Consider the following 27,475-nt stretch of genomic DNA (forward strand, 5'->3'; position numbering starts at 1 on the left):
CTCCTTTTCCTCAACAAAAAATTAGAAATTCTGATTTTCTGAAATAGTTGAGTGTATCATTGTAATAATTTAGAGCTTTAGCTGTTTCCCAGCTGATTTTAGTCTCCTAACAGCGCTCTCAGGACCTTCTTCATTAAACTCTGTAAAATCACAGCTCAGAATGTGATTTCACCACAACAGTATTTTTCTTCCCTCTGTGCCAGTGTACCTGCTATACTCAGAACAACACAAGGGTACCACCACACACTACAAACATATTTGTGGCACAGTCTCTCCTTACAGAGTGAAACCTAGGCACCTTCACTGCACCCCTCCCTTCTTCCTGGACTCAACTTCACTCCTGATTTCTCTGCCTCCTCCCCGCCCTCCAGCAGCACTGTCAGCTCATCACTCATTGTCTTTGCCATTCCTTCCTCCTTCAGGTGGGACTTCTCACACTCTTCCTCTGTTCCACCATAGAGTCCCTTTCACAGGGTGCAGTCCTTCAGGAACAGACTGCTCCAGCGTGGGTCCCTTATGGGGTCACAAGTCCTGACAGAAGACCTGCTCCGGCCTGAGCTTCTCTCTCCATGGGGCCATAAGTCCTACCAGGAGCCTGCTCCAGGGCGGGCTTTCCATGGGGTCACAGCCTCCTTTGGGCATCTCCCTCCGCCTGTGTTGGGTCCTCCATGGCCTGCAGGTGCATATCTGCTGAGCTCTGGACCTCCATGGTCTTCAGAGGCACAGCCTACCTCACCATGGTCTGCATTACAGGCTGCAGGGCAATGTCTGCTCCAGAACCTGGAGCACCTCCTTCCTTCTCCTACTTCTTCACTGACTTTGGTGCCTGCAGAGTTCTTTCACATATCCTCAGTCCTCTCTCCGACTTAAGTTGCTGTTGCACAGCAACTTTTTCCCCTTTTCAGCTCTGTTATCCCAGAGACACCACCACGGTCACTGATGTTGGCCTTGATCAGCAGTTGGTCTGCTGGAGTCAGCTGGCATTGGCTCTGCTGAACACAGGGGAAGCTTCTAGCAGCTTCTCACAGAAGACACCCCTGTACCCCTCCACCACCAAAACCTTTCCACACAAACCAAATGCATACTGTCAGTAAATATCATAAATCTTTTGACTGACAGGGTCTTGCCTCGTTGCCAGTGTTCCCCATGGAGCACTGTGATTTGAGGGGAGGAACTCCAAAGACCTTTCCTGCTCCCGTTTGCAAAGTAGACATGGGAAAAGTGAGGGTTCTCACTGATCTGTAGGAATACCGACAGTGCTGCTTGACTGCTGCTTGTCTTCACCAATGCCCACCTCCTCCCCCCATCTGGGGCTTGATTATTCCCACAGATACTCACAGCAATGTGATCACATATTGCTGTGGCTAGGACATGAGTGGGTTTGGCTTAGTGGTTGGGTCAGGCTGCTGCTGGGATACAAACAGGTCATGGTCAGGGTCAGGAAAACACAAAGTCAGAGACCAAAGAAGTAAAAACACAATAATTTTGAGGACAAGGTAGGTATGTGGACGCCAGGCTGCAATGTGGAACGTGGGAAGTGCTGGTGTGCTAGAGTATGCATCAAAGCCCATAGACTGGGCTGAGACTGGACTCAAACTCTGCACCAGAACATGGGAACGCTGGAAAAGGATGGTTTCCTTTCTTATTAACCTACTCTGATTCCACTGGTAATAAATTGAAACTAAGTTACCAAGTTGAGTCTGTTTTGCCCATGAAGGTAATGGGTAAGTGATCTCTCCTCTTATCCTTATCTCCACCCACAAGCCTTTTGCTGTATTTTCTCTCTCCTGTCCAGCTGAGTAAGGGAGTGATAGAGCAGTTTTGATGGGCATCTGGTGTCCAGTCAGGGTCAACACACAGCAGAAAAGCAACAATGTTAAAAAACCCTCTGGTTCTATTTTAGGCATTACAATGGAGAAACTTCTGGGGAAACATATTAGTCTGATCTAACCCTACTGTCTCTGCTCCCAGCTGTTTTGTCCAACTCCAGACTAGTTCCTTTCTCTAATCTGAGTCATGTTACTAGCCCATACTGGGTTAATTCTCATCATCCCATAGGATTTTCATCCCACTCCTAAAGTTTTATCCCAGCACAGCAACTCTCTTCCATCATCCAAAGACTCCTTACAAACCACATCCCATATTTGTATATGAATTTGTCAGAAACATTTTGTTTCATCATATCTTTTTCCCTCACCTCAGCAGTTCTCAGGCTCCTTGCCAACATATTCTCAGTGTCATTGCCCGCCTTTGCCTTTAATGCCCCTTCACTTCCATTTCTGATTCTCATACACTTCTTTCTCATGAAGCCTATCTTGGTTTCTTTTAATATGTGCAAGCCCTCAGATTCTTTTATGGCCAGTCCAATCTGCTTCTCAACTTGTTCTACATGCTTCACTCCAAGCTTCCCTATCTTTCTCAGCCTCCTTGTTTACTCCCCCCATGATTATTTCCATTTCCCCACCATATAAACCAAGTAGCTTCCACCTGCACATTGCTGAAATCCAACCAGTAAAGTCACGCAGCCACACACACAACATCAACCCTAAAACCCCCCTCAGTTTCAGTGCCTGATCTTCAGAGGGGTTGCAACGATCAGGGAGTATGACTAAATGTTGCACAGCTACAAGCTGTAACAGAACCATGGGGGAGGCAGAATTTTAGCAGTGAAGCCCTAGCAAGTTTCTGAGCCTGAATAAACTAGAAGTTTTGGCTCTTAACTGAGATAGCTTTGGCTGACTTCTGAAGGGACAGCAAAGATGCAATCTTGAGATTAAATCTCCTCCTGCCAAGCACAAAATAATTAGACAGCAAGGATGTTAGAAAAAAAAAAGCAAGAGCAACACTTTCCTAATATCTTCCCTTCTGCAAACAAAGCAATTGCTCCATATGTGTATCTGACGCCAAAAACTGCCTACTACTTCAGCCTGAAATAAGGGGAAAAAGTAGTCTGCAACAGCTGTTTAACAAGCCCAAGTTTCACACAAATGACTGAAGTCTGGTAAAGCACTGGAATAGCAAATTGTGTAACAGAAACCACTTGTAAATCTCAGTAGATTACATTAAAAGTTTCATCTATAGTTACTTAAAGCAATACAATAAAATAATCTGTCCAAAAGTATTTGCTATTTCTCCTCATTTGTTTCTAAAAGTTGCTCTTCCTTCACTGCCAACTTTAATCTCAGCAAGACTTTTAACCTTTGTCTTGCCACCACTACCCTCCAGCTTCCAAGAAGATTCAAACAAGAACTTTTAAGCTTACACTTGACTATCTCATTGATACATCTGGCTTTAGACCAACTCCTTTAACTTCAAAGTTCATATGGATTTGCTATTACCAAACACAAAGTCATTGCCTGCATAATTTCCAGCTTCTTTCAAGACAAAGATTCTCATCACAAAGAGAAGTTCCTCTTTTCAGTAATAAATCAACAGTTTTGTAAACCGATAAAATTACTTTATAGTATCATATCCACCATCCATCACATCCTACCATACCTGCATCAGAAGGCCACAAATTCAGGCAAGGTTCAAATTAATCATCTCTACACTTAGGAAACTTTCCTGTGTAAGGGGGAGGGGGAGGAGGAAGATGACCTCCACACTTAATCTTGGCAACTAGGAAAATAAAGTCACAGGAGCAGAAGTTTCACATTAAAAAGATTAGGTCATCTAATAGCTCTTGTTTTCTCAGGCTATTAAGGAAGATACTTCCTAGTGCTGTATCCATTCCAGCTGTGACTCAGCTTCCTGATGTATGACCTGCCCTCTCTCAAAATACTAGTTTAGTATTTTACTACTCCAGAAAAGCACCCAGTACAGTAATTGGAAAGTATGGTTTCCAAAGAGACAAATAATGGCTTTTGTGTCTCCATTTCTAATTTTTAATCATCACAAGGGGTGACTAAACACACTTCAGTGTGCAGTGCAGACTTTCAACACCCCACAGATGTAAGGTCATTGTATTACAGAGGAATTGGTTCAGGATCAATTTGAAGTTTATAGACATTCAATTTTGAGCTGGGATAGAGAAGCTACAACCCATAGCCACATGTCCTACAGCTGCAATTCCCTCCAAACACATCATGTCTGTTTAAAAGCCAGTATATTTTCAGCCAAGGGTAAGTAAAGAGCTTTGTTTTCAATGCCTTATCTTACCTCAAAGATGTCTGTATTGAAATTTGATTAAAAAATTATTTTTCAAAAATATTACAGTCACCATTAATACACGTAGTCTGAAAGTACAAAACCACCATTTTTTTTCTCCGTTAAAGTTTAAACTACAGGTTAGAAGGAAAAGAAAGTTATCTCAAAAGCACAAAATGTGTTTTAAGAAGTTGAGTTTTTTCTCTCTTTTAAAGATGGTAATAATATTGCTAATCAAGTAGCATCTCACAGAAAAATAAAGCTAGTGAACCAGTAGCACCTATTTTTCATGGAAATATGAAGGAAAACCATCCAGAGCCAAACTCAAACTGGCACGGCCCAGAAGTCACAGTTGCATTGACTCCATCACCCCTCCCAAAGCAGGGAAGGTAAGTCAATAAACTGACCCTTTAAGATCTGCCTAGTTCAGTAATTGTCGTTGGTATCCAGTTGGCATTAAAAAAAAGTGGTCATGACCATGACCTTTGCATTTCTACAGACATTAGCCATTGTCATGAGGAAGACCCCTTTGGCCTCATAATTCACATGCTGTTAACAACCAGCAAGAACACAGCATGCATGTCGCTTACTAAATAATGTAAGAAAAATTGGATGTCACACTCATACCCCACTGTTCCTGTGCACAGCCATGAGCACTGAAGCTAACCTGTATTACACTCAAAACTTTAGGAAGATTATAATTAACCTACTTTTGATATTCACGGGACTTTTTGGACTATATTATTACTACTTTGGGGCAAGATGAAGGATTATTTGGCTTATTCATATTATTTTTATTTATTTTGTTCTATTTCATTTTGTCTGGTTTCCAAGAGAAACACGGCTCATATTACATGTTTTCTGTCAAGCACCTCTTAAACACAAAATTCCATGCAAATGAGACAGAGGAACAGAGGTTTGAAAGATATTTCAGCCTCTCAGTATTGAAGAGGAAACTTAGCCAGTTAGGCAGGACATTCAACCATGTCTCAGCTACAGGTAACAGCAGTACAAAAGCAAGCTATTGGAAGGGCTGATCCTAACAACATCCCAAGTAAGGAAAACATTTTAAATCAGAGTTCATAAATCAAAAAATCCAAATCTATCGGAAACCAGGCTTCTTCAATTCTGGCACTCCTGGAATTGCTTGTTAATACTTAGTTTTATTACCTATAAAACCAATATGGTGCAGAAAAGAAACCCATATGTTGTTTCATCTGGCTCACTGCCTGCAGAAAATGCACTGTGAGCAAAGGACAGAACTGGAACACTTACTGCAGCCCACCTCGTCCAATCCAGTGTCCCACAGCAATCAAAGAAGAACAAAAGGGTGGTTGGAACAACCTAAAAACAGACATGGTGTGTCAAACCACAAGCTGCTTTCCCTAAGTCACAATGGCCAACAACAGATCTTCAGAGAATAATACAGACTTGATGATGTTCCTGCAGTAATAAGAACCCAAAATGTTCTCCCAGTCTCCACTGACCTGCAACTCAAGGCTCATTTAACAGCAACCATAAATTTATCCAGCTGCTTTAGAAACCACCTAAGCTTTCAGCACAGTCCAGAGAAAGGTGTACCACAACCCACCTCACACTGGCAGTTATCACACTTTATTTGCATTCAGCATGGCTCCTGATAATTTCAATTGATGCTCCTCAGTTCTTTCTCTCCAGAAGACATCAACAGCTATCGCCTTCTGCCCCACAGTATTTTATGGACCTCAAATGTCTTACTCCCAGGCTGTAGTCTAGTCAGTGTAGTTGTTCCCTACATAAGAGCACTTGGATCACCTTATTTTCTTTCTCTTAATTTTTTCAAATTTTAGTATCTGTTATTGAAGAAACAAGAGGAAGTAGACAAACTGCAAACGACCTTCAAGATGTAGGTATACTAAAGATGCATGTGATTGGTATAATCATTGTTTTTGCTTTGGTTTCCTTCTTTTTTTTCCCCCCAATGACTCAATATTTGCTTTCCTTTGTCTTTCCCCCCACATCATCACAGGCCATTAAGCTAGTATGTTAATAGTACTCTCCATTACAACCTTGAGACATTGTTTCTGAGCAACAGCCCATTCACCGTATCTATACAAAACTGACACACACTCGTGCACTTTCTAAGATATATACTGAGGTATTTCAGAAAGAGACATTGAATATTCCCAGTCCATCATCAGGATGGAAAAGTAGTAGAACAGTCTGAAATCAGCTCTGTCCTTCCTCTTCTGCTGCTATGGTATGTGAGTGATTCTGTTGCAGTGCTTTGCAGCGAGAAGGAAGATGCTGCACATGAAACAGAGATAATAAACCATAGGTCGTCTTAAGCAGACTAGAAATTCCGCATATGGTAGCTGAACAGCCCAAGAACACTAACAAACCTCACAGGCAACTCATTCTGAAATTTCATACAAACCAATGCTGTGTTTAACTATAACAAGAAAGTGTGTACTAGGTAGTAGGTTTCATTAGAGAAATTTCAGTACAAAAGGGGATTAAACCATCACCGTGTGAAAAACAGAAGATAAGGTGGATTTTTCTCTCTTCTGCCGAAGGCTGGCAAAGATCAGTGAAACTAAACACTGCCCAAGGCAATTGTTAAAAGCAGTTTGGCCATTAAAGTCATGTCATCTGGTGACCCAACTGACCTACATTAAGTCCAGGCTAAAGGGCAATGTCATCTCTCTTTTCCTATAGATAGCATGACTTCGCATCTTCAGCACAGATGGAAGACAACCCCTTTGGCCTTCTGCTTTCCACCGTATCCCTTGCTACAAACCAAAGTTAGCTGCAACAAAACTTTTGTACTTATTTGGCCTTACGAGAATTTTATTTTTGTGAAACAAAGCTGAAAAAGAGCAAATTTTCCTCCTTTCAGGTTATTCAAGCAATATCTCTCTAACCAGAAGCTGTAGCACTCCACATACTCGATGAAAAAGATTAATAGGTTAATGTAAATATTACTAAAATTGTCTATATAATTATCACTGGATACATTAAGTTTGGATAGTCAGAATAAATGAGACATTATAATAATTTTTCTATTATAACACTAAATGTCAGAGAGGAGGGTACTCAACAAATAATTTACTTTATATCTACTAAATAGCCTACAGTTTTTCTACTCAGCCTTGAGAGCTGCCATGTCAAAAATGGGACATTCCTCAAGAATTTTCCCAAAACTTTAATACTTTACAAAGATCCTTCACAATACACAGAAATTCTGTTCCACCAATAACATTGGGTCATTCCAATTCTAATCCACCTCAACGTTACTATGCTGAAGATCCAAGACCATTGCTTGCAGAACCACAACAGAAGCAATAACAGAATTATAGAAGCAATAACAGAAGAATAATTCAGGTAGGGATGGGTGTCAGAAGGTCTCTGTTCCAACCTCCTACTAACAGCAGGATCAGCTGTGACAGCAAACCTGGCTGCTCAAGGCTTTGCCCAGTCAAGCCTTGAAAATCTCCAAGGATGCAGATTGTAAAGCCACCCCGGGCAACGCATGTTCAGGGTGAAAAGGAAATCTGCTCTACACTTTGTGAGTCCACAGACCATCTCATTACAAGGGCTGTGTGTGGAAATTCCACAAAGTCAGTTTATAGGAAAGAAAGTGGATGAGAAAAGAATAGTTTTGTACTGGTTGCTATCAATCCCTCTTTTATGTAGTTATTAGGAAAGCCCCCCCATCTTATTCAATCGCTGTTTCTTACAGCAAATGGTGTTCATCTCAGGCTGCTTTAAGAAGATATAAAGTGGTTAAAATCATGCAGCTGCAGCCTTAAAAGGGTTCATGAATTATTTCTGTTTTCTGTGCCCCCGAGAAAACCACTTCATCAAAACCCAAAGAATATTCTTACATTTCATTCCATCTCTGCAAGACAAAACACTAATTTACACTGCAATAGCTTTCCTGTTTGCCAACAAAAAACATTTTGAAGAGCTGCCAGTGCACAAGAAATTAAGTTTATAGCTTGATCCTGTAATGTCTGTGCCTCTTCATCAGCCATTTTTGTTAATGGGAACAAACTGCTAGGCTGCCTGATGGGTCAGTAGAATAGAATTTGCATCTTGTCCAGATTATGCAAATTTATAACCCATACCTGCTTCATAGTGTGCTATTAATCTAGAAATCATATACCCGCTAAAGCATTAGGGTTTTTTTATCCACAAAGAATAAAAATTATTCCCTTGTTTGAACTTGGCACACACTAAACATTCCAGCAACTAATTCATCTTGTTGGTTCTACCCATACTTCCAGTCTTCAAAATCTTTTAAGAGAACTGAAGAAATGCATGCGATATGTAAGAATGCAAACAGCTAAGTCAAGTCAAAGTTTAATTTGCTTTTAACAGCCCAACTATATGAAAAAAACCCCAAACACCTGTTTTCTCTGTTTTCACTCTACCCCACTAAAGGATATTGGAAGATCTAAAGGTATGTAACAACTAAATCCTTTTGACTGCTATTTAAAAATAAGGCCATTCAAACATCATTCATTGAAAAAACAAAACCAAAACCAACAAAAACAACAAAACCCCAACAACAAACAACAGATTTTAGCAAAAAAATTAAATCAAAGTTGCAAAATTCTGATCTCAAATTCACTGTCAAGGCTGGCACCCTTGCTTACGAAGCACTTAGTAGAATGTCCTGGAATCTCAGTGACCAGCACGTTGAAGGCAAGACCATGTCCCATATGACTCATGGAAGTTTAACTTTCATATGATTGTATTAACATATTTCAGTTTGTCCAAAACAATTATTTTGAAGAGAAAGGTTTCTGTTGGATAGACTCCTTTCTTAAGATTATGATGAAAGAGAAGTTTTCAGAAGAAATTAAAAACATAATGGAAAAATCTGAGCAAAAGGGATAAAAATCATGTTAAAATTACAAGAAGAGGTAGAATCAAAGCAAGAAAATACATTGAAAAATACATTTTTGTGCAAGACTTGTTCCTGCTTTTAGGATGGTGTAGAAGAATAAGGAAGGAGCAAGGTTGGTTTTCATTCACAAAGTGCAAGGATTCCTTGAGGTCCAGCTTTTAAATTATATTTGATTATAGTTGGAATGCCAAAGTATGCACAAAGTACTCTGATACCCTCCCTGCTCCCCATAGTGGAGGCCCCCTCTGGACTCCTCTGAAGGGCTCTGCACCTTAGAGGTGGGTGGGTGTTCATCCCTGCTCCAACAGGAAAGGAAGGTACAAATTACAGAATGGAAAAACTCTACCGGAGGGGTACTACAGCCTCCTTCCACATTAACTTTCAATGGTTATTTCAAGTTTGTGAAAGAGCATGCTGAATTTTCTGGTTTATTTTTTTTAAAAAAAACAAGTTCTTGTGGACCCTTCCGCATTCAAGTCTGTCCTTAAAAAGCTTACGCTTTAGTGACTTTTTTTTTTCAACTAAGGAATTTACAAGCACCCCTAGTAAGCTTACAACACATTGAATACTAGCAGTTTTGGTTCTCAAAAGCTACACAAGGTATAAAGAATTTGTTTTCCCTCTTGTTCTACAACCTTCAGGATATTGAAATAAAAGAAGCACTGAAAGTGTGACAACAGGTTTAAAAAAGTTTGAAAAGAATCATGAAAACAAAATTCAAAATTTAATAAACAATTATAATTCTATGTGCACGGCGTAATGTTTTTGAGTTGCATACTTTATTTCTCATGCATTATACACATTTTTAAGTGAGATAGAAGATGATTTTTCCTTCTGTAACCTCACAGAAGTATCCATATTTTCATACATGCATATATATTCCTTCATTCAGTGTTTTGTATGTATCAGGAAGATTTAAATCTTATTATAAACAGCTTATTATAAAGTTAAATATTGACAGACATTTTGATGCCAAATCACATCTTTGCCCAGGGCAATGTAACAACCACAAGTGCAGAACTGTTAAGAAAAGGACCTAATCAAATTAAAGGCTTCCCTACAAACACCTAAAAATGATAATTTGTGAGAGATGCATGCCAAGCACTTTCTGTCCTTCATTGCAGGGAGTAATTCAGTCTGCATTTGGCTTCACCCCTGTGGCGTCAGCCACCCATCTGTTACCTCTCTTTTTCTGGGGTAATCTGCTCTGTACTTGTCTGCACACTAAGTCTTGCCTTTCTCAAAAAAGTTGCCTCTTGCTGATATTGGGTGTAGTGAGAGTCATAACCAACATGGGTAAACACTTGCCTGGCTGAGCACAAACCACTGTCAGCAGCATCTGCAAAACTGTAATAAAATGGTGCTCAACAGGGCCCCTCCTGCTTGTGACTCCAAAGAAACTGTATTTAGCTGCAAATGAGCAGCAATAAAGTTGTATTATACAACTTACTTTTATAAAGAAAGTAATCTAAGAGCATACTCTCAGTCTTGCCTAATTTAAGGCAGCAGGAACACTGGTGGTGATTTATTTCAGCAGCATGGGGATCTCACCCACTACGTGGGTTTGTCCAATAAAGGGCTCTGGATTATATGACAACAGACTCATTTCAAAGACACACAGGGAGAACAACACCTATATTTGGTCTGGCAGGATTATTCTCAACTAGAAACATTTCGTTTCTGTCAGGCAAAAAGGACTCATTACATACCATAACTCTGCCACACAGCACAAATTATCATGATGTAAAGACCTCACTACATTCAAGAGTCAACATTTACACCAATTTTTTAAAAAACAGTTCTCCTAGCACAGATGCCAAAGATGCTTGCTGCAGCAATGCACTAACTTTCAAGAAGCCAGAGCAGGTATTAAATCAATTTAAATGTCATATTCCTGGAATATATTTACAAGTCGGAGTATCTCCTCTGTAAACAAGTTTTCCAGGGAAGATGTGAACAATCAGGTTTCTGCTTGAGCTAAATGGACACCGAGGAGCATCAATAAGTGTGTTTGACTACAAGAGTTCTGCATGAAGCCAAATTTTGTTAGGAAACATCATTTCCTAATTTTCCCCAGATGCTTAATTTTTAAAGTATGATTTCATAGATGCAGTAACACAGCTTACGAGACTCAGGTAACTGTCTCATATGTACTATAAGCAGAGAGGCAATACCCTGATGCAAACACGAACTTCAATTTATCCATGATTCTGTTCTCAGAAAAGGCACTAAGTCACATCTGGTAGTCCTCACATCTGTATTCAGAGTTCTGTAATGAACATGCCTTGAAAAAGCATTTTCCCATGCCTAAAATCCCAGCACTAAACCAGTGTGACATTTTGTATGTAGCTTCTGATAAGTAGCAGTGAAAATTTAAACAAGAGAAGGTAATTGATTAATTACATCTATTTCTACTATATTTCTTTTTGTATTTTTTGGTCCCCATTTCAAAAGGCATTCTTTAAATTGCCCTAATCTGCAAACAGCAACAATAAGTGTAGCAAATACTTGACAATGAAGATGTAAAGCCTCTAAAAACCTGTTACCTTAGTAACCATGGGAATGCAGGAGAATAAGAATACGAGGAGTGTCAGGACATCATTCTGGATTCCACAGGGTTTGAGTTGAAATACAGTCAGCTTTCATTAGCTTTTTGTTTTTCCCAGTAGGTCCTTGGACTTTGAAACAAAACCTGAATGACAACTATGAGCAATTCCAGCCTCACTCCTGATCAGCCACACCAAACAAAATAGGTCTTTTCGCTATGAACCCCCCTCCTTTGCACCCAACAAGCCTCGAAACAAACATTATTTATGCTGCTGACCCCTCTGGATATCACTAATAAATTGCATTCCAAAAAGAAGAGTAAAATGAAGAGCCACTTTCATGGGACTTAATTCACTTTAAACAAGCATACTGCAAGAAAAATAAAAAGTCAGCATATCTTCCCAGGATATTTTCATAAACCCACAGTTTATTTACAGGCTTTACAAAGTACATTAATTCAACACTAACACTAAGTAGAATTTAGCTGTTCATTTAAGTAATACTATATTTACACTTTACTCATAGAGGAGGAAAAGAAATTGAAGATAAAGAATTGAGATCCATGCCCTCCCCCACCAATGTCTGTTGGGAGTCCTGTGGTCAAGACAGAACAGAACAAAGATCTCCCAACTGCTGGCTTTAACTGGCTTAATTTTGGGTCCATCCCCTTACTCTTTGCTGCTATCTAGTCACTCAGGAAAACCATCTGGAAAAAAGCTCCAGTCAAAACCATTGGAAAAATGAGCAAGAAACTCAAACTTGTGAGGAAAACAGTAGGGAAGGAAAAGAACATACTTTTGCTCAGGAGGGGATTAAAAGAAAAAAAAAAGTAAAAATAATGGCCTACTTGGTCATCATGTGATGACAAAAATACTTACATCAAAAAGATTGTAGTTCAGAGACACTAGCCTTACCTTGCCTTACATTGGTTCACTTCTTTTTCGATGGATAAAGTATTTCTTTTCCATTCACAGAAATTACCATTCCAGGACAGCACTGATATATGCAAGAGCTACAGCCTCCACATATTTGCAGTCTTCTGCAGTCATTTACATACATATATAAAGTAGTATCACACTGTGGCAACACTTGTTTTACATGCAATAGTCCAGATTGTCTTTTTTTTTTTTTTACACTACATTGGATCATATTAATGTCATCATTAATAAACACCAAAGTTACACCCTCAAAGTACTGCTTATAGAGCAAAACAGCAGTGTATCTCCAGGCAACTTCCTGCAACTTCCAAGTTAAATCAAACAGAATATCTAGATTAAACCAAATCAGTTATTATACATGGAATATATATATATATATTTATTATATTTGGAAGAACACTTTCTGCATGATCCACTCAAACATTTTGCATATATATATATATATATATATATATATATATATATATATGAAGGAGTTGCTATTCCCCGTTCCTGAGTGGGAAACAAGCTCACGTCCACAATGGTAAGGACATCCATAGCAGCAATGAGCCAGCAGGTTACAAAACAGAACATTTTATTCAGATATGTGCAGAACCAAGGCCGTCCCAGGTTTTGAGATGTTAGCTTAGGCCTCAGAAGTCCAGCTTTCAGGTCAACCACCTGCCACCTGCTCGGGTTTTTTTGGTGGCTCAGTTCTCTGAGACAACGAGGAAAACTAAGCACAACCATAAAATATTTCTTAGGAGGAAAGGATGTCAGAGGAAATGATAAGTTCTAAGAAATAAAAAAAAGTTTCCTAAAAAGATTTATTTAAATTAATTTCTTTAGTATACAAACAAAATTCAGAATATTATTAAAAACCAGGTATGAGTTTGCATATATAATAAAAAAATTTCTTTCCAAGTTTCCCTCTAATCTACCCCATCTTGCTTCATTTCTTTAAGACTGGTGGCACACAGAGTTTCTGTCTGGCCTGGCATAGCCTTGACTGCCAACCTGAGCAGAGTTGGCTTGCTTGCCACTGCTTGGCCAGCCGTTGAAAGGGTTCCTCCAGCAAGGAAGAAGGCAGATTCTCTCCCAGCAGTATCTACACCCAGAAAGATTCTACAGTGAAGAAGCAGAAATGGAACCAAAGTTAACCTAAAATCAGTCAATTTCATCTAACCATCATGAATATTCTCCCTGCATCCCACTTCTTTAATGAAGAAGATGAAAAAACAGCTAAAGCAGCAGTCACAAGCAGCCCCAGAAACTTCCATCTTTTACAGAGAGTGCTGCTAACTACTAATCAGTCCCATCGCCCACAGCAATTATCCAATAGGCACATTAGAGGACTGGAAGACCACAGGGCAGAAGGGACCATAACAACTGTTCTTCTGCAACACACTTCCAGAGAGTGAAAAGTAAATAAAGCTTCCAGAAGTGACCTAAGTAGAGCAGATGAGCCAGTAGCCAACCCAACATAAAGCAAAGATAAAAGGATGAGAGCAGCCCAGTACGCCCAAGGCCCGGAGCTCTTCTAAAGGTGAGTGTTTACCTGAGCAATAACTTCTAAACACAAAAGAGGGCTCTAATGGACTATGACACAGTCGGCCATGTAACTCCAGTGAGGACATGTGTTTGGGTTTGTTTTGGTTTTTTTTCCAAAGTCAAAGTTTCAACTTTGTGGCTTCGGAAAGCTGTTTGTTGGAAACAGAGGGCTCCCTAAAAACCTTTGCTTTGCGCTTATTCCCTGGAAAGCCTGTCAGTGGTGCTGATGGCCAGACCTTCCTACAAGAAGGGAAGCTTGGCATTTTCAGCTTTGATGCAGGTGATTTTGGAGTTGGGGATGTGGGCTGGGGTGAAAAGAGTAACATTGCTACAGTGTCCAATCTTTGTCCTGCATACCACAAACAGGCCTTTTTATCACAGGAGAGGAAGATTTCTCAAACTGGTATTAAGGATGACACAGATGCCAGTTCTGTAAATGGAGGCTGGGTCAGAATAGGAACACTGTAACAATGACATCCGTGAAGAGCATACATGAAAAGTAGTTATCATGATCCTACCCCTGTGCTACCCTTCCCAAAAGAAAACCCCTGCCCAACACCCTGACACTGAATAGAGTTCCTCTGACTCTAGTTGACTGCATTCAGAAGGGAAAAAATGCACATAAATAATTCCATCCTTGTAGCAGCAACACGAGAAGGTGAATGCAAGCAGATGCCAGTCTTGTACAGACCTCCCTTTCTAGAATTACTGCCCTCCCATCTGTAAAGCAAGCCACAGGTGCTATGCCTTCTGACTGGCAGATCTGTAGATGCTTTTATCTGGGAACAAAGGACACACCAGACCTGTTCTAATGGGAGAAGTACAGTACAACCCAAGCAGAGAAAGCACAAAGATAAGTGCGGGCCTGTATTCTCACTGCTCTGTCATCTACACACACCATGAACTCAGCTACTTTCCCCAGATGCTGAAAGAACTGGACTTTTTGTCAGTTCCCTACAACTTGAGCTATACACCTTAGTAATGCTCTTTTACGGGAATAGAAAAAACCTGGATCAGAACAACCACTCATCAGTTTCTCTATGCCAGATACAAAAATGTGTTCTAAATATCTACAACAGGGTTTTCAAACCTGAAATAAAATTCCCAAGTTGTGGGTTTTTTCCCCCATCTCACAGAAACTCATTCTGCAGGAAGAAATAGAATTTAACCAGTACTCAAACCAGTTCAGAACAGTTCCTTCGCTGCCAAGTTTAAGCTCCCAGGCCAACATCAACCTAGTTGGCACTAGTTCTACAAGTGATTTTTTTATCTCAGTGTAATTTCAAAACAGACTGAAAATGCCCAAAAGGCATGTTGGTGGTACCTATCACTTTCTACCAAAAGAAGGGCAAAAAGCAGCACATATGAACATTCAATTAATTTTACAGAAGCGATGTCTGTACACTTGTCCAGTTTACAAAATTTCCAAACCAATCCCAAAGCAGGATTTCTCTACCTAACAGAGGATGCATGTTTAAAAAGACTTCACAGTATATTTGACATTAATGATTTGGGAAAAAACAAAATCTAGTCAGTACTGATCACTTCCACCCTATTGTGTTACACTGCGCTAGATCAAGGGATTCACCGATCTAAAAAGCAACCTAGAAAAAGACATCATTTTTTAAGTGGATAAGTTCCTCTGCCAGATCCCAGCATATGCCAAACAAACAGCAGCAAAACAGGGGGGAAAGGCTGAGGGTGGGATGAGGAAATGGGCAACCAACAAGGAGGATGTAAGGGCTGATCGACCAGCGAGCCACAGCACTGTCACACAGGCTTGTTCACATGGTTTCACATGAACCTTGCTTATTAAGCCAAATCACAGATGCAACTTTCTTTTAATAGGACAAAAATCTGACAAGTATCCCTGACCCAACACTTCACCAAATGAATGTTCAGTAGGCACTTTGCCACCAAATTCAAAAAGAGCTGAATCCCGCATACATCCAGGACCATGCTGGAAAGCGGCAGACAACAGCTCTCCTGCCGGTGGAAAACAATCTGGAAAGCATGTGGGAAAAAGAGAAGAGAAAAGGAAATTAACTTTTCTAACACCTTCAAGACTGTGAAGTGACTTTTGGGAATTACCTCCAAATTTCATCTACTGAGTGACAAGTAGGCTAAACTCAAATAAGCAAAGACTTGTAAGATGCCAAGACATTTGTATGGAAGGTCTTTCCTTCTCACACTCCTCCATAACACAGCATTGTGTAAATGCTCCTGGAAAGAATTTCACTGACTGAAGGAAGTAACAGTGACCATCATTTTCCTATTTCACTGGGGAACTTCACTATCTTTTGGCAGATATTACCTGTCTCCTTGTGTCACACATGCCTTATTTTCCCTTATCAGATACTTGGAACTATGAACTGCTTTCTGAATGCTGAAATTCATGGCAGGGAAGATAATGGTACTGGAATGCTTAATAAATAATCACAGCTACAGAGGACACACAGAGATTTTCATGTGCGTGCACCTTGTACCTTGCATGCATAAAACACTCTTGCTTTTGTGGAAAAATATGGGCTTCTGGAACATTAATAAAACAGATGACTTAAAAATAATCTGAATTCAAATCTATCGATCACCCTACCACTAAGCAAACATCAGGAGGTACTCAAACAGAGAATGATTTTCTGACAATTAAGCAAGAACAATAGCAAATATTCCATTTGTAATTAAGAATCTGGGGTTTGTTTTCACAGAAACAGTGGGGATTTCTTCAATAGTAACTTCAATTAACTTCTGCTCCCCCCCACCATCACAAGGTTTAATGGGCTCGAAACCATGGCTGCTTTTTCCCAACAATTTCAGGCTGAAAAAATGCCTTATTACATCTTCTTTTAAAATGTTTCAATTACATTTATTACACTTGCCTTCTCTAATGCAGGCATTTCCCAAGAGGAAAGAAAACAAAAACCAAAGACCCAAACCACCACACAGATAAATAAACCCCAGTAAAACCACAGTTAGTACCCTCAGAAAAACCAAAATCCCTTAAAAATCAAAAAAAGAAAATTAAAATTAATAGGTCTGGTTTTTGGTTGCCACAAGCCAACCTGCTGATTCAGGGCAATGTCACCAACAGTACTCTTATCTGTAAAGGGTAAGAATCAATTGTTTGACAGAAACAAAGGAGAGCTCAACAGGAAATCAACCAGTTTGGGACAGATGGTCACTGAATCAAGTTTCACCCCTCCCCTCTCCAAAAATAGGCTTAAGAGGCATTTTCTGTTACCAAGCAACAGCCCAAAGGAAGGCATAAATCTTTTCCTACGTATTATTCCCCTCCTCCCCAACACACACACACATTTCAGTCTAGTAGGGCGGTACATTTGTGGGTTTGTTTATTTTCCACATAACAGGTAGGAGGGTTTATTCCCTGTGATGACAACGTGTTTCTGCATGCCCGCTAGATATATTTCTCTTTTTTAAGGCAAAAAGGAGGTTAACCATAACCATGCTATGAGAGCTACCCTGAACCTGGGTTACAAGCAGGGATCCAATGGTAGTTAGAAACCCCTCTGTGTTTGGCCAAGGTTCACTGGAGACCTGAGAAATGACTCCCCAAAGAGGGGAATTCTCGATGACTATTTTATATAAAACCAACAGACCCTCATCACACCCTGACAAGAGAGGTTATCATTTTTTAAAACTCATCATGAAACCCTGTACTTGCTTTAACTCCTAAAAATCCATAAAACTTAATTCCCAAAAAAAAAGCACTGTGGTACCTTTAATATAGCATACAGACCACAGGACTTTCAAACCATTAGAATTTTCAGAGCATTAATTATCTAGTACATCAACCACCTTAAGTGATAATTGGAGTATGGGAAGAGTAGGAAAGGGTAATCAAAATTTACTGTTCTGGAAGGCTGGGGGAGAAAGAAGTGTGGTGGGGAATGGAGGGGAGAAAGAGACCCGAAGAGGCTGCGTGCAGAAAGCAGGGAAGAGGGGGAGGGGAACAGAGCCCGGGGGTGAAGGACAGCGCCTCTGAAATTCAGATTAGCATCCAGAGAACAAACCGGTTTTCTTGACCCCCCTATCATACAAACTGGAAACAGACCAGCAGTCTGCAAAAACAGATGGAGTTAAATTTAGCCATACAAAGAGTAATCTGCAACAAAATTACAAAAAAAAAAAAAAAAAGGTTTACAATTACAACCCTCACAAAAATTAAGAGGAAGAAAAAGTCTCACTTCGGCAACAAACTGGGTAATCATCCTTTAAAAGCGCAGAGCCTGGATTACCACTGACACATACTTAGACTACTAAAACATATGGCCAATAAAAAAAAAAAAAAAAAAAAAGGAGAGAGGGTATGGGGGGAGGGGAAAGGTTGTGACAGCATGTGGTCTGCAAGGGCTTTATTTGCTCTCTCTTCAGCTATTACTTGCTTTAACCAGCTGAAGACCTACTGCGAGGCACAGCCTAGGCTATTTTCACTGGGTATTTCATACGCTCCTGTAACACCAACGCAGATACCGCTTAGCACCTCGGTGGTGGGTAAACAGAGCCTTGGCCACGGGCTGCTGAACTGACCAAGGGCCTTGGACAGGCCTTGGACTTTCGAATCCATTTCGCTGCAAAGCCACCTCAGTGGAGACTCTGCCCTGGCTCTCTACAAATGGCAAACAGTTCTCACAGGGAAACCGGAGACTGCGATGTTTAAATTCAATTAACTGAAATTAAGTTGATTGAAATTAAACAGAAGGTTTGAACATAAAAGCAAAATAACTGTTTGTACGTATGACAAGAAAAACAATTTGTTCCTTGAGGTCTGAAGCTTACTGACAGAAGCATAAATCTGACCAGGAGACTTGAACTCAGAACCCTGTAGGCTCAGCCATAGAGCAAATCATTACTGTCATATAGTGCTTCAAAAACTCCCAGGAAAAACACCGCTCTTGGTTTAGAGATAGGGAAACTGAGGCGTGTAGAAGCCACGCGCAATTTCTCAGTGGCAGAATGTAGAAGTAACAAGATCTTCTGCAGACCCAAGTCCACATTGTAATATCACCCTGAGCATTCAAAGGAAAGCAAGTTGTTATTTACGTAAATTCATGGCCAACATCAACATTTTTACAGCTGTTTTTCCTGGCCTCTTCACAGCTTAGCAAGAGACCTGTAGTTGAAATCCAATTCTTCACCGAAATTAGTCTCTCTGATAAGGCAGGCAATGATAGTTATCCCAGAGTTCTTCAGGAATAAATATACTTGTTTTTCTAACACAGTCAGAATTGGACTAAATAAGACATGGACCTACAATGCTTCTCTAATGCATGTTCGTAATTTCTCATTAACATTAAATGAATTACGGACTACAAGAGTTTTGTTTCTTTTGAACATCAGTGTAAATGGCATGAAATGTACCATGGCAACAAAAGCCCCATACTCTTTACATGCTAGTATATCGACCATTATCCAGGAGAAAAATCTACACTGTAATTTTGCATAAGCATTTATCATAGTTTTAGAAGAGGCTTTTTCTCTTACATTCACATATATGTCCTTTACACTGTTCTGCCATGGTAAGAGAGAGAGAACCACCTAAGATGGGAAAGGGAAGTTGTTTCCATTTCCCCTCTTAAGTAAACTGTCATGCTTTTCAGTGACCAAAGAAACTTCCTTATTCCTTGGCCAAAGTGAAATCCCTCGATACATTGCACGTTTTTTGGTTGAAATGTAAAGGGACACAAGTTTAACTTAAATTTCCCTCAATAATTCCATGATTCTATTAAATGAGGTTTGATAAACCTGCTTTCCAGTATCTTTTTCTTAGAAAAATCACAAGAGATTTTCTTTAGATTCTCTAGCTCTCAAACTGCTAGTTTAGAACTCTAGGTCTTCTAACTCAGTCTATTATTGTATTAACTTTAACTTGACTCTTTACCTTGAACTAAGCCATTCTTCAGTAAAAAAAAGCATGTCTCTGTAAGTGATCCAAACAAATCCCCATCTTTTTTGCCATGGAACATAATAGCAATTGGCTGTGTTCGGAACGTGAGAATATTCTTCAGTTACCTCTGACTTGCTCTGGTCAGATATATCAAGCTTAAGCTAAAGTTACAAAAACATGTTTTCTTAATAACGAGTAATTCAGTAGTAGCAGAAGTGGGACCCAAACATGAATTGAATAAAAGAATCTTATTCAAATCATAGTAGTCCTCCTCTCCTAGGAATAGGAATAGAATGATAAAGAACAGTGATCCTCAGTTAAAACTTCTGCTAAGTAAAAATAAGTTTATCTGTAGAAACAGAGAAGGAATTACAAAAGATCAGGGATAGGTAAGTCAGTAATAACTGCAAATAGAACACTGCCAGCCTCATTTCCAAAACAAAGAAAATCTCAATCTGAATATTATTCTTCATGAGCCTATATGGTGACATTGCATTTAACTGTTTACTCACCATTTTGATATCAACCTATTTCAAAAGAGGTCCTTTCTCTTAAAACTATTTTCTCCTTATGTATTAATAGTTTGGGGCTATTTTTCCTGGCGCACAAAACGACAGTATGGACATAAGATTCTCTTATATAATATTCTCTCATATTTGCACACTGGCTGAAAGAAACACAGTTTATGTGATTTATTCCAGATCGAAAGACATTGTGACAACACACAGAATAGACCTCATTTTCAACATGCATTTTTAAAGGAGAAATTTATCAGTCCCTCTCAGCATGAACTCCACTTTGGAACAGGTAGGACAGATTTGTTTTAATGAATTTAACCTCCTTCCAGGCATATGGTCTCAAATACACTTGTTTCTGTCCTTGGGGCAAAGGATTAGTTATGAATCATAAAACAGTTATGCTTTCTGACCCTTGTTAACTTGCCAGTCAACTTCTTTCTAAGATGGAGTTTCTCAAAGAACATTCAACATGCAGTTGCCAATTTCTAGTTCTTTCCTTCTTGCTGCGTTTTTTGTAAAACCTCAATTTCCCACAATTTATTCAGATAATCATTTGGAGCAGGAAAAGGTATGTTATCATCCAGACTCTATTCCTCTCTTCATAACTGGAACCAAAAAGCACAACCCTCTTCTTTCCACACTTGGCTGTTTTTCCTCTACACATGGAGCATGTTCAGCTAGAGCAAAACTGCTGCCCACACACTGAATCATCACATAAGAACCACTGTGTCCAGAAATATAAAACATATGGACACATATGCAACTCAGTTATCAGAAAGATGCTCAAGGGCACGTCATTGAGAACTCCAGTTCCCAAACCTTGCCAATTAACAAAATAAGAAGTAGAAAAAATTGATTGAAATAACAAACAAATATCTCCTTTTAATGCATGCTTTATTTTAGTCCTGAAAAAGGTTTAAAAGTAATAGTACTGGGCTTATTTCAAGCTTCCTTAGAGTAAAATGTTTGATTATGAGTAATAATCTAGACAGACAGATTTTAGACAATGCAACAATGTCAATCTACCGGGTATCGTTATTACCCTTTGATGCTCAATCTTCCATCCCAGACAGGTCAAACAATCTCTTACAGAATCACTCAAGCTTTGCAGCCTTCCTATTAACATGTGCCCAGCAATGCCTCAATCACCAGACCATTTCTGTGTTGCCATCAACTAACATGACAAGACCAGCAGAGAGCTGCCAGCAGCAGAACTCAGAGGGCCCCTCCACTGATGTGTGCGACTGGATCTGCAATCAGCATTAATTTCTAACAATATACAGAAAGTACATCTGGCACACAGTGGAAAAATGACCAGAAAGAAGACAGGGGGAATCAGGTTATCAAAACAGTTCATGCTGCCAATTCCTTGAGTATCTTTGCAAAATCACTGCGCCAGATGAATTGTCTCAGGAAGCTGTATCTTACCAATAGGGAATACCGCCAAGTTTTATGGTTTTTGTACTGCCCCACTTTACAACAAACAACAAAAATCACAGAATAATTCGGGTTGGAAGGGACCTCTGAAGATCAACAAGTCCAACCTCATACTCTCGCAGGGTCACATTGGAAATCAACACACTATTCTGGTGTATTTTGGTTCATGGCTGATCTGCACTGATAGTTTTGACTTATTATCCTGTCAAATCTAAATGTGAGATTCTCAATAGTTCTCAGACTACAATGAAACAAGAACTAAAGGTCTCTTTCTTGAAATAAAAAGGCTGAGGCACAAAACAGTTTTTCTCAAAGAAAATTAAATGTTTTATCAATGCAAATACTTTATCTGTTTCTCAATATGCAGTTTTTGCAATTTGGACAAACCACTGGGACCTACAAAGCAAAGATCCAGCCATGTCAAGGTTATACACTGAGGTTCATGCCATACTTGTTTATACAGTGAATCAGAATAGAGAATACAAGCTTGTGATACCAGTATCATCAGACATCAGAAGTATCAAAACTATGCAGTATCTGTTGCATTCCCTTCTCTTTTTCAGCCCTAAAAGCCTCAACTGCATGTTGTTGAATTCAAAGTTGAGGTCACTTTCACAGGAAAATTCAATTGAAAAGCATCTGGAAGAATACTGTCTTTTACTGAAATAAGTCCCAGATCCAACACTGTTGGGACAGCATCCTTTAAACACAGTGATGTAAACCTGCTTTTTTTGTTTGGGTTTTTTTTTTTTTTGCTTTCAAACAGACATCAAAGCAACAATGTTAGGATGAATTTTCAACTGTTCTGAACCTACAGGTTATATAGATCTGCCTTTTTCAGCAGAAGGAACTCTGGCAACACACACATGCAACTTCACAAGTTCAACTCAGCAGTTAATCTGTCTGGACTTAGCACATAATCAGAAATGGATTTACTACAGTGACAGCAAATGGAGCTGAAAACCTACACTGCACTGTCTAGGGGAGTGCTTAACCCCTATCTCAAATACAGCCTCCCTCTTTCTACACCAAATCCACATGACAAGTGGAATCACCCCAAAGCCAAGCTTGTCAGAAAGCCAGTCAGCTTTGCTGTAGATGAAAATTGAGCATCCATCTGCACAGTCACCAGACATCTCTCAATAAAACAACCAAGCTGGACAGTCAGCAAGCAAACACTGTTCATTATGATATCTGAGAGCAGCCAGAAGAATGCCTTTTATTTTTCCTTCCTTCTCAGGCTTTTCTGCCACAAGGTCACATCTGCTGTTTAAAATAAAAGTGGTTTTTTTTGGTGATGGCCTTTGTTTAAGATCTTCCAAGGCATACTGTTTTTAATAACATTATTAATGGTACATCTACTATACACTAACAACTTCTGGTCTATAAAGGCAAAGTGTGAACACAACGTTAGAGTTCAGACCAGTATAAACTATCTCAGCCAATCAATCATTAAAGAAAAAGAATCATTTAAAGACCCATTAAGATACTTGACCAGTGTGATATTAGATGCCAGCGTGTCCATTTCTCTTTCGTATATACACATATATGTATGTGGACATGTACAAATATACACACTATCCTCTCTAGTTTGTCAAATCTACAGCTTGGAAGGTTTCTGGAGGAGGCAACTGCCCATGTATTTTCCCATGTAGCACCCAAAACACTCACAGGCATACAGTAAGAAAGAAAAACATTACTAAGTTAATGCCATAAACAAAAAAAACCCTCTGTATGTTTAAATGTCCTATCATTTCATAGAAAATATTCCATAGCTCTTGACACAAAAGCTTGTAACAGCTAACATTTTAATCTTCCTGCCCTTGAAATCCTCCTTGCCTCCCATATCTGCTGTAACCATGGTTGTGGACTTGGAGGAGAAAGGTGAAATAACAACGTGGCAGGCAAGTCCTCTTCATCCTCCTCAAGAGTCTTAGAAACCACGTGCTGACTCTCCTAATGAAAAAAAAAAATGGCAGGAACTAACCTCCAAAATTTGCTGAAACTGCTGCAAAAAGGACTGTGAGGAGATGCACATTTTTCACTCTGAACTTCTGCTTTAAATACCCCATTGGTAGTTAGTTCTGTGTGTCTCTATCCAAGGCATTAAAGTCTTCTTGGATGGCTTTGCCTTTTCCTCCCTTCTCCTTAGGTTTTTCTTCAAAATTGCTTCTCTGTGGGATGGTACTGATCACTTGGCTAATCCACCTAATTTCTTACTGTTCTCACAGTCAGAAATTTCCCTCTAAGAGACTAGGATTAGGAAGAGTGACAATGTCTTAACATTTCATCTATACAAATAAATATTTGAAAGTATTTTTATGAGAATAGGAAATGTTCTTAAATGTCACATACAACATGACTGGTAGGAAGCTGTTTCCCTCTTCTTGGTGCAGTGCACTGTAGAAGGTTAAGACCTTCTTCCCAGTCTTCTCAAAGGCATCACCTAGTTGCATTAAGAATTTGATTCTATGTAAGTGGCTTAAAGAAATTACAAGATTTAGCTTCCTTTATGAAACAGCTTTTATCCATGTGGACTGAAAGTGTAAAAGGGCAGGAGAATAAAGCCACCTAATGCTCCAAAGCAACACAGTATTTGGGAGGCTTCCTGGCAAGCCACAGGGAGATGATCAATGAGACAGGATCATCTGTAGCAGTAAAAGTAGAGCTTGTTCTCCTGAATGGCAAAACTGAGATGCAATCGTACACTGTAAAACATGTTACAACCACACAGTATCACCAAGGAGATAGTAAGTAGAGAACTAACAGCAACAAAATACTGAATCAGCAGTAGAAGGACACAAGGCTCAGGACAGGAAATGGAGCACTTGGCTCTCTGCAAATCCTGAACTGACAGCCATCAAGATGAGGTTTTCTCGCAGATGCTCTTCATTCTGTGAAATCAGTAGCATGGGCAGGCAACAGGAATGCTCATAAAACTGCTGTGAATGTCCCCATTTCACCAGTGACGCCAGTGTAAAGAAGTAGTTGCCCAGATTCCTTACATCATCAGAAGCAGCTGAACTCAACTTTTTGGATCTGCACTCCCTTACCAGTACAGCATCTCTCTGAAGGGGGTATGATGGAGAAAGCTCCAAAGAGCTTGGATCTCACTAAGGCCAGAATGCTGTGCCACACTTCACTTTCTAAAGAAGTGATTATTTCCTCTTTACTAGGAAGACTGTGGAGGATCAGGCACACAGTGATTTCCAAGCACTCTACTTACTCAATTACTCTTGACTGATGACACAACAAGGGACCATACAACCCTGAGTATACACAGTCTCACTGAGCATTGGCATTACAATTGCATGTGAACCATCTCTATCTTTTAAAAGGCAGCTAGAAATAAAAGAGGGCATGAAAGAGAATTCTACCAAATTAAAAGCATATTTTAACTATCAAACTCCCAGAAAAATTCTCCTTAGCAAGTTTTGAAGTTGGAGGTTGCATTGTAAAAGAAAGGGGCAGGGCCAAATCCTAATATCTCTCAAATACATAGAACATAAGAGGAAAAAAGTGTTTCTTATTCACACTAATACTTTTTTATGAAGCCAAATGTAAAATTAGTATGGTTCTATGGAAAAACATGGTCTTCCAAAGAAAGCTACTTATTTCTCTGAAGTTTTGGAGCTGTACACGTCATTCAACAGAGAAATCAGTGCTGCAGAGGGATGTGCAGCAGAACTCAGTGCAAAAGACAGAAGTACTAGTAAAATGTTCAACAGCTGAAAATAGTCAGCCATCGAAGTAACAATTTCCCACTTTATGTTCTAGGGAAGTCCTATTACTTTTGGTGAGACGTACAGATAAGTCTTCATTTAAAAAAGAAAAACACCACTATTAATAGGGGGGTTTTTCAGACCGCAGTTACATTCAGTAACTAACTTGTTCACTTGCTTCAAAGTGCTCTGGTAAGATCATGCCAAGGGTCTTGAAAAGAGCTAATTACATACAATGATGGAGACAGGAGACAGAACAGAAGGATCTCTGCACAGCATTTTATAAAATCCGTCACCCCAGGCTTGTTCATGGAACCAATGCAACAGATGTCTGGTAATCTCTTAAGTAACAGTATCTTAGGTCTACCCACACTGTTTTGCTGTTCATAGCTCCATCAGTTCAAAAACCTACCTCAAAATAACCTCTCCAAAACCTTACATGAGGAGTATTAATCGAAGGTTTCTATCAGATCTTGTCATATTGACTACCATTTTACTCTTCCTGTGATTTTATGTCACCACATATGGTTGTTCCTATCTTTTGTATTTTATGAATATTTTATTATCTAGTGAAGTATAACTGCTAAAAAAAAGAATTTAAATGCAAATTAACCAAAGCATTTGACAGTATATGATGCAAAATTTTCAGATCTATGTGGTTTTTTTTCTTAAACCTCTGAAGTGCCATGGAACTTAATGTTAACTCAATGAGAATTACATTAAATACAATTCAATGAAAGCCATGATTTACACAATCCTTTATGGTCTCTCATGTCCCAAAAATATTTCACACAAGTTGTGACATTACTGTGTGACAGAGCAAGACAACAGAAACCATATGACAAGACTTCAGGAGTCATGCAAACTAAACCACATTTTAACATCACAGAATCATTTAGGCTGAAAAAGACCTTTAAGATCACTGAGTCTAACCATTAACCCAACACTGCCAAGTCCACAAATAAACCATGTCCCTACATGTCACATCTACACATCTTCTAAATACCTCCAGGAACGGTGAATCCACCACTTCCCTTACAGCCTGTTAACGATGTTTAACAGCCCCTTCCATGGAGAAATTTTCCCCAATATCCAACCTAAATCTTCCCTGGTAGAACATGAGAACATTTCCTCTTGTCCTATATCTTGTCAACTGGCAAAAGAGATTGCCCCCCATCTCACCATGACCTCCTTTCAGGTAGTTGTAGAGGGTGAGGTGGTCCCTCCTGAGCCTCCTTTTCTTCAGGCTAAGCAATCCCACCTCTCTCATCCATTCCTCACAAGACTGGTGCTCCAGACTCTTCACCAGCTTCATTTCCATTCTCTGGACACGCTCTAGTACCTCAGTGGCCTTCTTGTAGTGAGGGTCCCAAAACCGAGCACAGGATTCAAGGTGCAGCCTCACCAGTGCTGAGTACAAGGGGACAATCACTACCCTAGTCCTGCTGGCCACATTATTTCTGATCCAAGCCAGGATGTCACTGGTCTTGTTGGCCACCTGGGCACACTGCTGGCTCGTGTTCAGTTGCTGTTGACCAGCACCCCTAGGTCCTTTTCCACCAGGCAGCTTTCCAGCCATTCTTTCCAAGGCTGTAGAGCCGCATGGGGTTGTTGTGACCCAAGTGCAGGACTAGGCACTTTGCCTGATTAAACCTCATACAATTGGCCTCAGCCCACCAATCCAGTCTGTCATTTCTATAAGAACTCCATAATTCCATTTGTTACTTCCAAGCCAACAACAACAGTGTACAAAATTTGGCTGTTCCTGCAGTGATTAAAAACACTGGCATCCACATGTTCCTCCAATATACACTCTGTATTTTTTCTTCTGGATGACA

The 27,475-nt window shown here is 39.7% G+C and overlaps 1 protein-coding gene across 10 annotated transcripts in view; it reads right to left on the bottom strand.

Moving 5' to 3' along the window:
• Positions 1-27,475, bottom strand: part of GREB1L (GREB1 like retinoic acid receptor coactivator) — a 138,347-nt gene that overhangs the window by 106,763 nt on the left and 4,109 nt on the right. The window contains exon 1 of one of the 10 annotated variants that reach the window (XM_032708520.1): positions 11,587-11,643. The exons of the other annotated variants lie outside the window; for them this stretch is intronic. The gene's annotated coding sequence lies outside the window, so the exon portion shown is untranslated. Of the gene's footprint in view, positions 1-11,586; positions 11,644-27,475 lie in introns of those variants that run through there. 10 annotated transcript variants of the gene reach the window in all.

This window comes from Chiroxiphia lanceolata, chromosome 1 (assembly GCF_009829145.1).
Source record: "Chiroxiphia lanceolata isolate bChiLan1 chromosome 1, bChiLan1.pri, whole genome shotgun sequence".
Taxonomy (NCBI): domain Eukaryota; kingdom Metazoa; phylum Chordata; class Aves; order Passeriformes; family Pipridae; genus Chiroxiphia; species Chiroxiphia lanceolata.